This window comes from Oreochromis aureus, linkage group 3, assembly GCF_013358895.1.
Source record: "Oreochromis aureus strain Israel breed Guangdong linkage group 3, ZZ_aureus, whole genome shotgun sequence".
NCBI lineage: Eukaryota > Metazoa > Chordata > Actinopteri > Cichliformes > Cichlidae > Oreochromis > Oreochromis aureus.
Window position 1 is genome coordinate 128,430,167 of NC_052944.1, and position 12,604 is coordinate 128,442,770.

Sequence of the window (12,604 nt, forward strand, 5' to 3'; positions counted from 1 at the left end):
TAGTTGTGCTGACACTAAACTGCAGACATGAGGCTGATATTATACTGATCCACACTGAGGATCTTCATGGTAAAGTCTGTTTTCTTCTTCTCTGGTTTCGTCTATTGACTGCAGCAGAACAATGTTCACATTTCAAACAGTGATACTCATCGTATGGCCCAAGGCCCACACGCGGCCTGCCAACCTTTCCTAATTCAGAGAGACGGGACCCTGATTAACTGTGTAGCGTTCTTCCTCACAGTTCTAAGTATCAGACACAACAATGAATAATCCACAGCTGACTCACTTTAGCAGGTCAAAGGTCACGGCACACAGCAATCTGTGAAACAGAAACAGTTTGGAGCAGGAATTATTGCACATTTACAAACTGACACTGCTGCACGGCATGCTGGGTAATGCTAGCTGCTCAGGTATGGGTGTGCTAATGGCTGTGAGGCTCCGTGGCTGCAGAACACTGAAGAAGAGAAAAGAGAGATGGAGGATGAAGAAAAGAGGCAGAGATGAAGCAGAAGTGTAGCTCCAGAGAGGAGGTGTGTATGTGTGGGCAGGGCTCAGGCAGCTCCGCCCACACAGTGACAGTGAAGCAGGTGAAGAGTAATAAATGAAGACAGTAGACAGGATTTGATAAGCTGATGTACAAACATGTAAAATGATGGTGGCAGCTACAGAAACAGGTCCAGACTGAAGCGTGTCTCCTTTGCATCTTCCATATTTGATACTGAGAGTTTCCAGAAGAGCAAACATCAAACACGCCTCCAAACATGTGACGAGTCAGACTGACATCATTTCTACAGAGAACAGTGTGAGCTCTCAGCAGGTCACTTCAATAAGAAGGAAAAACAGTGCAGCAGGAATGACTAAACCCACTAACAGTCTGATATCCCCATGTTCCTGTTGTTCTACAGCATCATCATTAATGCTGCTCCACCACCATCACTGCAGCATTTTCCAATTAAACTTTATAAACAATGACTGAATAGTAAGAGAAAATCAAGCTAATTTAATTTCTTTTCTGAGTAAAATGAAACAATTTCACAAAGAGAACATTCAAACAGTAATTGTTTTTATTGTGGAATATAAAACGTATACAAAATTTATAATATCACATTTTTCTGATTAATTTAGATTGTATGCACTGAAATTTTTCACTAGTGCTTGGAATAATAATATAATATAATAATAATATAATAGGAAGACTAGGCCATAATTGAAAATATAGTTTCAGCCAACTTCTCGAGAATGTCAGTCTTTACTTTGGAGGTGGGCAGAAGATTTACATTCTTTTTATAATCCTCAGTGGCTCTTTCCAGTTGCATTTCAGTTTCCTATGCTGACTATGGAATGGGGAACAAGTTCTGCCTTTTGAGAATAATGGTGTCCTGAGAAGTGGTTGCAGCAGAGTCTGCATTAGATACAACTGGATTGGATGATGAGTCATAGTCAGCTGACAGTTGATCAGAGGGGCTGTCGAAAACTGGCAGGATGACCAGGGTGATGCCAACAACCTTCACAGTGTCTTTGTCTTTTATCTGGTCACTTCTGTGAATAGTGAAGTAGTCCTGAAATTTTGGTGTCAAATACTGAAGACTGAAGTCGTTTGAAATCCCAAAGGTATCCTTCACAACACTTTGCAGCTCCTCTACTGTTGGTGGGATCCCTGATGGAAGAACCAACTTCTCGATTTGGTCATCAGTGATTACATGGAGCTCTATCTCGTTCAACCTAGAATAAAATGTAAATGGGCAGAGTTAACTTATATTAAGTAGGGTCAACTTAGTCATTTTCTTCTGCTTCAATTTCAAAACTAGTAGTTTAAATTAATACAATCATCCATCACAACTTATTTAAAATGCATAGTCTACATACTGATCAGCTGAATTTAAGCTGAGGGATCTTCCAACAACTGAAAAGAACACAACATTAATAACAATCACACTCTCCAAGTAAAATTTTACACACACAAATTGTTAAAGACAAATTTGAAGAAATACTAAAATTTTAAAGGTGAGGTTCACTTATAAAACCATGAAACTCTTTATTAGATTAAAATGGGGATAGACCCTATTTTCTGTACCGATTTGGTGATAGATCATGACATGAAATAACACTATTTATGTATTTATATGTATGCATATATGTATATATCTTCCTATATTTGAAAAGACGTCCTTTTAATCTACACAATATCATCTCTGTATCCAAACACCATTGGGTGTTAATTTGACGTTAAATACAGAGCATTCTTACTATTATCCATTTATGCCCTAAGGCGACCAAACAGTTTTACTGACTAAAATGACAGAGAGGTTAATTTATTATACATGAATACTTTTTGAGCATAAACTATCCACCTCAAGGCTTCTGCAGTTATAAATCTCATTAAACATACAAATTATGAAAGACTTATGTCAGATTAAACACATATTACTATATTATTTCCTGAATGTACCTTTGTCTTGAAGATCGTTCTACAGAAACATAAACATTGTGACTGAGCATGGGTCTTACTGATACACCAACCAAGTATAACTGGAAACTCGCATCATCCCTCTATGTGAGCTGTGCCTGCACTAAAGTCACAGGGCTCCGACAGCATGAAAATGAAAACCAGTTATGTTGCTGGACTGAGCCACTTTAGCTTAATTACCACAACTGAAAAACACTGCGTGGAGACAAAAGCTTCAAAAAACTGTGACTGACAAAATCCCGCACAAATGATTTTAACTACATCACTCACCACTGAGTGCAAAACTTTTCATAACATTCTAAAAGCAAATGAGGGAGGTTACAGCCCATCAAAATACATCATTGATATATTTTTTTAATATGGTAAAAAATGTGGTTAGTCAAAGCCAGTGGCGGTCCTAGCCTGTTTGGCGCCCCGGGCGAACACTCCCTCTGGCGCCCCCCCCCCACCACCACCACCACCACAACCACAAAAACACACACATAAAACATATTAAGGATTAACTGTTGTCGGAACAATACATCCTTTTTACACCTCTCCCTCCATAAATGCAATAAACGATACAAAAGTAATGGCCTATAATTAATTTATCTGCTGTATCTGATGTTTCTCACGTAGTTGCTTACATTATATAACATATTGTGTTCAGTACACGTCACTACAATGTGATTTCGGAAATATATAAATATACGGACAACAAGCTCTTCCACGGCAATCTCTTGTCGTCGATAAACGACGTTTAGGGAGCGCTATAGTATTCAATGAGAGGACCCTGCACGTCAATTCTCAACGCGAGGGCATCGTTGCAAATGGTTTATCAGAGGACAAAGAAACTTGATACCTTGATTTAGTTTGGACAATCCACCAATCACAGAGCTCCATCAGAGACCTTACAGTAACTACATTCACCAGCAGAGCTTTGATGGTGCTACTCTCCACGACTACTAGATGTCTCCACACACTGTGCTGACTCCAATGAATGATCAGAGCTGCTGAGCCTGTTTGCAGACCGAGGAGGAGCTCCTGGTGATCCGTGTGGGACTAAAAAGCTCTGATAACGTCCATCCAGCAGCTGATAACAGGGACATTTGGTGCCATGTCAGAGCTGCACAGTCAATCATCAGTTTGGCTCTTTAGTTTGAAGAGTTCAAAGCAGCAGCAGAGAATCTAAAGTGTGTCACACAGCACCAAGTTTCCTTTGGTCACATATGAAATGTGAGTCAGAGCTTCAGCTACACAACAACAACACACACAGCAGCTGATTGTAACATGAGCTCATCTGAAAGCCACCAAGAAGAATCCAGTGATTTGAAAGTTGCTGCTTTGGATTGTTAGTTTGATCTGAATCAGAATCCAGTGTTTGATGGAAATCTCCTCCTGAAACAATGAACCAGGTTAAAATACTTTAAATCAGTGCAGATGTATAATGTAATTTAACATGTTGATAATGGTTGTAGTGGGCTTGTAATGTAAATGTGTCTGATTAAATGTGACATTAATGGTGACGCTGCATAAACCTGATCAAACAGTTCTATTAGTGGGTCTGTGTGATCAGCATCAGTGGGTTAAGGTGAGGCCTTGACTAGTAGAACGTCATGTTGGTGTCTGACAACACATGAGCCAACATCAGACTCGAGCGCTACGATGCTAAAGATCAGAAGATCCAGTGTGACATCATCGTTACCTGGCAACAGCAGCCCTCATCTGACTTTATTGGAGGATATTTACACCAGCAACACTGTTTAGTTTGATATGACGGATTAACAACATGCTGTGATATCCAGTTCATCTGTAATAGATACTGGATCTAATCAGTCAGCAGATATTTGATCAGCTTATTTATAACTATACTAGAAACAAACACAACTGTGTTGGTGATTCATGCAAACTTGCATATCAGCCTTTGAAGGTTTTGTAGTATTGAGAACAAAGAGGTTGTGTTAGGGCTGAAAAGCCCGACTTGTTCTCCTCTGCAGGTCATCAAATGCACCACAGAAGTTTGTATTTGCACAGCCTGTATATGTTTGATGGCTTTATTATTCTCTGTTCAAAGACAATAAATGTGGAAAATGTCTCATGTAGTATCAGCTTCATTTAAAATGACTGCAAACATTTAGAGAACATGTGCTGCTGTTTGTCCTACATTTCAACACTGAATGAACCCTGAAAACGTGATGGCAGGTGGCAGATTGGAGTTCATATGACATATAGGCTGTATGAAGACTGGAAAATATAGATGATACAAATATGCAGTATCGTGCAAGATCAATCAATTGGAGACCAGAACAACAAACGACGGAGGCTCCAGAAAAGTGCAATCAAACGATGAGTTTATTAACACCGGAGAAGAAACATCAGCATGTCTTCTTCTGACAAAAATACAATGGATGCTGGCTTTATAGCAGTGAGGATCACGCCTCCACGTACGTCAACACAGGTCAAAAATACATTGTGTACAGTCATTGTTTACAGACAAGGGTACATCTTGTACATCTTAATAACTATAAACAGACATATAACTTCTCTTTTCTATATCACTTGCCTTTTAAGGTAATAAACTTCCAGCTTCAGGGTCTCTAAGGGCTAATAATTGACCCTCGTCATCAATCACTAAGTAAACTGAATTGCAGCAGGTCTCAAAGAAAATCAGAAGACACTTGGGCCTTCGCTCAGGTCTGTTGCTAGATTTATGTGTACTGTAAGCCTGCATGCAATTAACCTGCTATGTTCTCATCTTCCCTCAACATGTATCACCTGGACACTCTCACCAGTGAAGCTTAAAACCCTCTTGGATGGAACATCAACTCCAAATCAGCACAGATATGCAATGTGTATAAAATAAAATAAACCTGTGAATAGAATGAATGTGATGACAAACATATTCAATGCAATATGAACCCTGTTAGAAATATTACTGATAAAATAATGCTGTAAAACATGTTGTTAATGCATTTATCATAAGGCAGGTTATATGGCAGCAATAAAAGAATCCCTGAATCCCAACAGCAGCCAAACATTTGTGGACATGGATAAACTATCTGATCCAAAAAGCAGGAAGTGACACAGCTAGAAAATGAAAGTGTGTAACAGCTGAAGTCAAATGTAATGCAGAGTTGAATCTGCACTTGGATCCATCTGTGAAAGGTCCACATGTAGGGATCACATGAGTCCTGATGTTTGTCAGTCCAGCTTGATAACTCCATCTACTGTGGGCTACAGTAGATGGAGTGCAGTGCTATGTTGAGGAATTTAAGTATTTGGGAGTGCTACTAGACTCTAAGTTATCCTTTAAAAAACACATTAAAAAAGTAGTGAAAACTGTAAATGTTAATATACAGAACTTTAGAAATATCCGCACATCATTAACCCTAGAACACTATCGCTGGGTGATTTACACCCGAGCAAATACATTTACATGATTTCTCTCTCCTGCAGCTGTTTGCGTGTCGAGGAGCCTGTGCCTTCACCAGGGAAGTCTCAAATTTCCCAGGAATGGGTGGACCAAAGACCAGCTTTCCAGAGTCATTATTTTGTTTTAGGAGGTTTTTTTTTCATTTTGTTAGACATGGCACAGTTGAAAGTAAAAAAGACCACTCTAATTTGTCATGTGTTGTCATATTTTGATATATTTGATTACTTTTTATTGGTTATATTATATTGGGTAAAAATCACCCGGCATTAGTGATTGTGTTACTATTTATAGCGATAGTGTTCTAGGGTTAACAGACACAGCAGTGATTATACTGCACAGCTGATGATGCTGGGAGATCCTATACGAAGCAACACAGAAACACTGAGAACAAAACTTTAAACATTGATTATATTGAGATAAGCAGCCGACCCAGTCTAGATAAAGGCGAGCAGCTGGGACCGCTGTTGCACCAAAAAACAGGTTTCAGTGTTTCCGTGTGTGTGTGTGATGTCTTTACTTATACTGGTCAATAGACTTTAGTCAACACATGATTGAAAGGTGTTACACATGAAATAAAAACAGTGTTTCATCTTTATTCCTCTGAAGCAGCTGCATTATAACCAATCTGCTCCTTTGTGGCCTTTAAAACAGCTTAAATAACTGTTGTTATATTTGTTTCTGCTCCTCTTGGACAGACGACTCTTGAAAAGACATTTTTGAATTTCAATGTGACTTTAACTGGATAAATATGGGATATATAAACGTCCCTCTGCAACAAACTGATTCCAGCTTCTACCTCATGATAGGAATGTTTTTGTGGCTCAAGATGACCTGATATCTTTCATGATGGAGACATTTGACACATGTTTCACATATTATAGACCAACAAGTTATTCATAGCAGTTTAAATACGGGGAGTCACTTTTGGGCCCAGCAGATAAAACAGAGCCAATATTTCCTTCTTTATTTAAGTGACGTGTGTCACAGATGTGACCTAGTAAAGTGTAGCTGAACATTAGTGACGTTATTCTCATGGCGTGCTTTGAAGTTAGCGTCAGCTAAAGTAATATACTAGCAAAAAACTATTTCCAGGTTCAACTTCCATCATACAGATGATGCTCGTGGCAAAAGAATAACGTTCAGAAGCCTTTTCATTTTGAAATCTGTTTCTGTTCATGAGGAAATCATATTCAGACTGATTAAATAGACATTTTTCAGTAGTTAGCTGCTATGCGCCCGTCTCAGTGTGAAGTGAACTGGAGTCTGTCTGTACTGGATCTGGATTCATCGTTGTCCCTCCAACAGCGACACAGTGATCCAGCTCACCAATTGGTGATAACGACCTACTGAGCCTGCTGGCAGGTGCAGGAGGGCCAATCTGAGCCACAGTTATGGGGCTGATAACTGCTAATAACACCCAATGATGGACTGATAACATGAAGATTAAATGTCAGCTCCCTACAAAATAAGAGCTTTCTTAAACACTCAGACTGAGGTTTTATTTTGAAAGCCAGAGTTTGTTGAAGCTGCTTCCTGGAGCAGGACCCTGAACAATTACAAAAAGCAGATTTAAAAACACTTCATGTCATCTGTGCTCATTAAACTGACATCATGCAGTTCATCTTCTCACCAGCAGGGGGCCACAAATCACCATCAATGAAGAGTTCAAGGAGATGTTAGTGACATCAGAGCTGTACGTATTGCTGTGATCAATATGGAACTTCATGTTTCTGTGATTGGATCAGTTTTAAAAAGCAGCTGTTTTTATAGAACGACAGAAACATGAGAGATGCTGAATGTCTTTAATATTTGATACACTGAGTACTATTGGATGTCCATTTATTCAGACATGATGGAAACATCCCATTAAGAAAGAGAAATCAAACATTTGGATTCATTTTAATGAGCTCAGACTTGTTGAAAACGCAGAGGAGCTGGTTGTGAACTGAGCTTCAGAGAAACACAACATACTGAGATTCACTGTGAAGCTTTGAGTGGAAAAAGACAGAAAAACAACATGTGGATCCTGGAATAATGGGAGCTTCCATCTTTAAAAGACCGAAGAGGAAGAAGTTTACAAGGAATCATTTGGAAGAGTTTCAAACATCAACTGATTGAATCCATGAATCTGAAAACGTGTTTGTGAGTGAAAGAGACAGACATGTACAGACTGAACTATCTGTTCAACAGTCAGAGTGTTTCTCTAACAGGAGGACACTCTTTACACTCCACTCAGCACAGGGACACTGAGCAACCAGGACAGACTCTAAATCCAGGACAAAGAGTTTGAGTGAATGTGGTGTTGAAGGTGTGGAGGTGGATCAGAGTGTCAGAGGAGACTCTGTAGAAGGACAGAGTGCCAGCAGGACAGTCCACATACACTGCTGCTCTGTTAGAGACAGAGGAGGAGGAGATGGATGTTCCTGTGTTATTGTGTCTGGCAAATTGAGGACCATCATCAGTGCAATATAGACTCCAGGACTGATCATTCCCTCCAAACACACAGTCTTTACTGTCTCCTTTCCTTCTGATGCTTCTGTAACTCACTGATATAAAAATGTTTCCTCTCCACTCGACCTCCCAGTAACAGCGACCAGTCAGATCATTTCTACACAGCAGCTGAGCCCAGTGATCAAATCTGTCTGGATGATCAGGATATGACTGAACCTCCTCCACATGTGTCACCTTCCTGTTGTTGTCAGACAGTTGGAGCTTTGTGTTCACTGTGTTTGTGTCGATTGTGAGTTGACAGGAATCTGATGGAGAGAACAAACACAATCCAGCTGCAGTTATTGATCCATCATCTGTTCATTGATTGACACTTTGATGATGACTCCTGACATGATGAAGATGGTTGAATGTGTGCTGCTTTGTTTTCATGAATCCCATTAAAAACACACTTACACTTCCTCAGACCTGGTCTCAACCATCGGACTCCAGCAGGCTCCACCCTGAAAGGAGGAGGAGGGTCAGAGCAGCACAGTCAGCATGCACACATGGACATTACATGGCTCTCATACACATGAACATTCACAGTGTTCATCAAATTCAAAGCCCGGGGGAATGAATTGTCTGTGGTGTCTATTTTTTTGTTAACAACACTCTGTATCGTCTGCCTGAAGGAAGAAATGTGAACAGTTTATCTCCATGATGTGAAAGGTCTGTAGAGATGTGTTTGTCCCTCATTCTGGAGCTTTACAGGTCCTGGATGGAGGAAAGACAGCACAGATGAGCCTCTCTAAAGACCTTATTGTCTGGCCCCGTCATGCTTCATGACTGAGGCCAAGCAGACAGTGATTGATGGAAACAGGACAGACTGGATGATGCCATTTCTCCAGACTGCACAGGGTTATATCTTTGGATTAGTTCTGACACATTCATCAACACCACATCTCCAGTCATTGGAGGAAATATCAGAGGAGAAAAAAAGTCAGATTTTACTGGAAAAACCACAAACATGTGTGGTGGATTTTTGTTTGATATGTTTAACTATGTAACTATATACACTATATATCTATGCACACTGAACATATATATTTTAACTTTCATGTGGAGTCTTAAGCACAAGACATTTTGCTTCACCGAGGTTTATTAAGTTGGTACTGTAACAGGGCAGTTAATGTAAGGGGAGAGTTCTCTTGAATAATTTACTTAATAATTAATTAATTTAACATCTTCAATGCAGCACAACCAAAACAGTAACATTGTAACAGAGATCCTGAACACATCACGATAAAATACCATACAAAATAAACACACACACACACACACACACACACACACACACACTTTGAACCCAAACTGAAGTGTTTTTATATATGAGAAAGCATGTAACCTGTGTATTATATGTTATAAGATTGTGCCACTTGCTGTATAAGATTTAGTAATTAGGATTAATGTCTGACCTTTGACCGTGTCATGACCTATTGTGATAAGCCAGAGCAGGGGTACTCAGAGTCCTGACTGGCCTTTGGCCAAGACCTTGGCCGCTACCTGACCCCTGCAGCTGTGTTGGGCGCGTGGGAAAATTACCCAGCCCCAGGGGGCGGGGATACTGGTCCCTATATTAGGGGACCAGAGGACACCCCTAGTGCTCTTTTTCCTCCTGCTGCTGCTACCTGTCCGTCTCTGTGTTGCTCTGCTGTCTGTGCTTAAGGCTGGGTTTTGCTTTGCTTGCTTTCTGCTATGTAATTTTCTTGCTAAATGTCTGTATGTATTTTTCCTGCTGTTCATGTGATTCAGTGTATTAAACTCTGTTCCAAGAATTCTACTCTTTTACAGAGCGTCTTTTTGAGTGTCTTGATTTTAATTGGATTTGGATCACCACATTGTTGGTGGAAGAAGGTTATCAGGATGGCTTCAAAAATTGGCGACCACACATGTTTAACCAATCATTTTCACAACTTGAAATGCAAACAGAAATTATACATTTTAAAAATGTTGCGCAAGTTTTACAAATAACTACTCTGCATCTATTTACCTAAAAATGCAGCCGAGGCCTCAGGTGGTTTTTATACAACCATTTCAAACTATTTACAGAACAATCAGGTGTTCTGCATCAAATAAGAAGCCACACAAATGATTTGTTCCACTGCAAAATATAGTTTGTGTCACTATAAGACAGAGGAGAACAGCACAGGGATAAACCTGCAGGTCTGACAGCAGAAGGTGGATCACTCCAGTTTTCCATGTGGAGACAGTGTTTACACTGCAGTCTGCCTTTGGTGACTTTAAGGCAGCAACTGTGACATTCACTAGTAGAACTGACACGCAAAACATGACAATGACTATACTACACACTAACTGTAGCCTCCAAACACGCTAAACATCACAAATCTCTCTCTCTCTCTCTCTCTCTCGACATCACATGGCTCTCATAAACATACTGTTAGACACTGATAAAGGAACAGTCCAAGATTTTCACAAATATACTTGAAGAAGTGGGAGTCATGTGAATATTGTCATCTGATTGGTTTGAATCCTCTAGTAAGTCACAGAAATGTCTGTCCAAATATTTATGGACCTAACTGTAGGTCTACTTTTAATGAAACTCTCGACATGACTTATCAGTTATCATTAATGTTCCTGCAAACAGACTCCTTGGAGACCCGCTACATAAATATCCATGTACTATCCAGCTAGACTAGTGTGTCTGTCCCTGAAAATATTCCTGCATGTGTGATTGTTCATGTCTCATCTGCAGGAAACAAACAGGAAGTGAGTGAAGGAGACAGGAAATGTTTCCAGCTCTTCCTCCTCTATCAGACGTTCTCTCCATACCTGAGAGTGTCCAGTCTCCAGCCTGGATCCTTCAGTCCAGCCGACAGCAGCTTCATTCCTGAGTCCCCTAGATGATTGTAGCTCAGGTCCAGCTCTCTCAGATGGGAGGGGTTGGAGCTCAGAGCTGAGGCCAGAGAAGTACAGCCTTCCTCTGTGATCAGACAGCCTGACAGACTGCAGACACACAAAACAACAATCCATCTGTCAACAATCATTTTCTCTTTGTCACAATAACATCAATCCATTTACATCCATTCAATGTAACTTTATTTATAAGTGACAATTCCCAACAGACAACAACAGTCATCTCAAGCTGTTTAACAGTGTAAGGTAACAGCCTCCAATATTAGAGAGAAAGCCCCAACCATCAGACAATCCACTGTGAGCAGCACTTGGTGATGGTGGGAAGGAAGAACTCCCTTTGACACAAAGATCCTCCCAGTGAAAACAGGCTCCAGGAGGAGCATCTGAGTGAAAAGAGGGGAGTGGAGAAGAAAGCAGAGCATCATGGGAAGTCCACCAACACCCTGAGCCTATAGCAGCATAACTAAGGGATGGTTCAGGGTCACCTGATCCAGCTCTAACTATAAGCTTTATCAAAAAGGAAAGTTTGAAGCTGATCTTCAAAGTAGAGGGTGTCTGTCTCCTGAACTCAAACTGGGAGCTGCTTCCACACCCAGTCCAACATAGCCAGGCTGAGTCGTTAGATTATTCCAAAGTAAAGTCAGAAAGTCACTATTTGTGTCACATTTTAGTGGAAATGTAGAAAAACTATCCAAAGGTTATTTCTAAATCTGATATTAAATAGTTTAAATGGTGTAAAAAGCTGTAAAGAAAACAGAAAGAGTCAATAAAAGCCTCTTTAGAGGGTCACCAGTTTAAAACTCAGACATTTAAATTGGTGATTCTCCTTCTCTGCTCCATTTCCTCTCTAGACTTCCTGTTCCTAGGAGGGATTTGTTGGCTGAACGTCCTTTTAGCCTTTCTTTAGTTCTTTGGGTGCTAATCAAAGAGGAAAACACACGAGTCATGTGACGTGACATAAGTAGCGCTCTGATTGGTTGGGATTGACAAACTATGGTGTTGTTTGCAAGCTTAGCTTTGCAGTGCCAAGAAGATCTCTTAAATAGGGATGAGACGCTCCACACTGACATTTCCACACTTTGGAGCTTCTGAAGTGCAGAAATTTGGAAATGCTGCTCCAACGCATGGTTCAAACACTCAGATCACGTGACCTCAGCTGCCACAGGTGGCATACCTGCTGCTTCCAGGCATCGCCAGGCCCAGGAATTCCCATTTCTGATTGGCTGGTCTTTTGGACTGGGCCTTGTAATGACTGAATGATGCTTTTATAGCACTGCTTCAGTTTATTCCACACACATTCAGTCCTACCAGCAGAAAGAGAGCCACACACTGTCTGTAACATCATTAGAGGATCTTAGTAA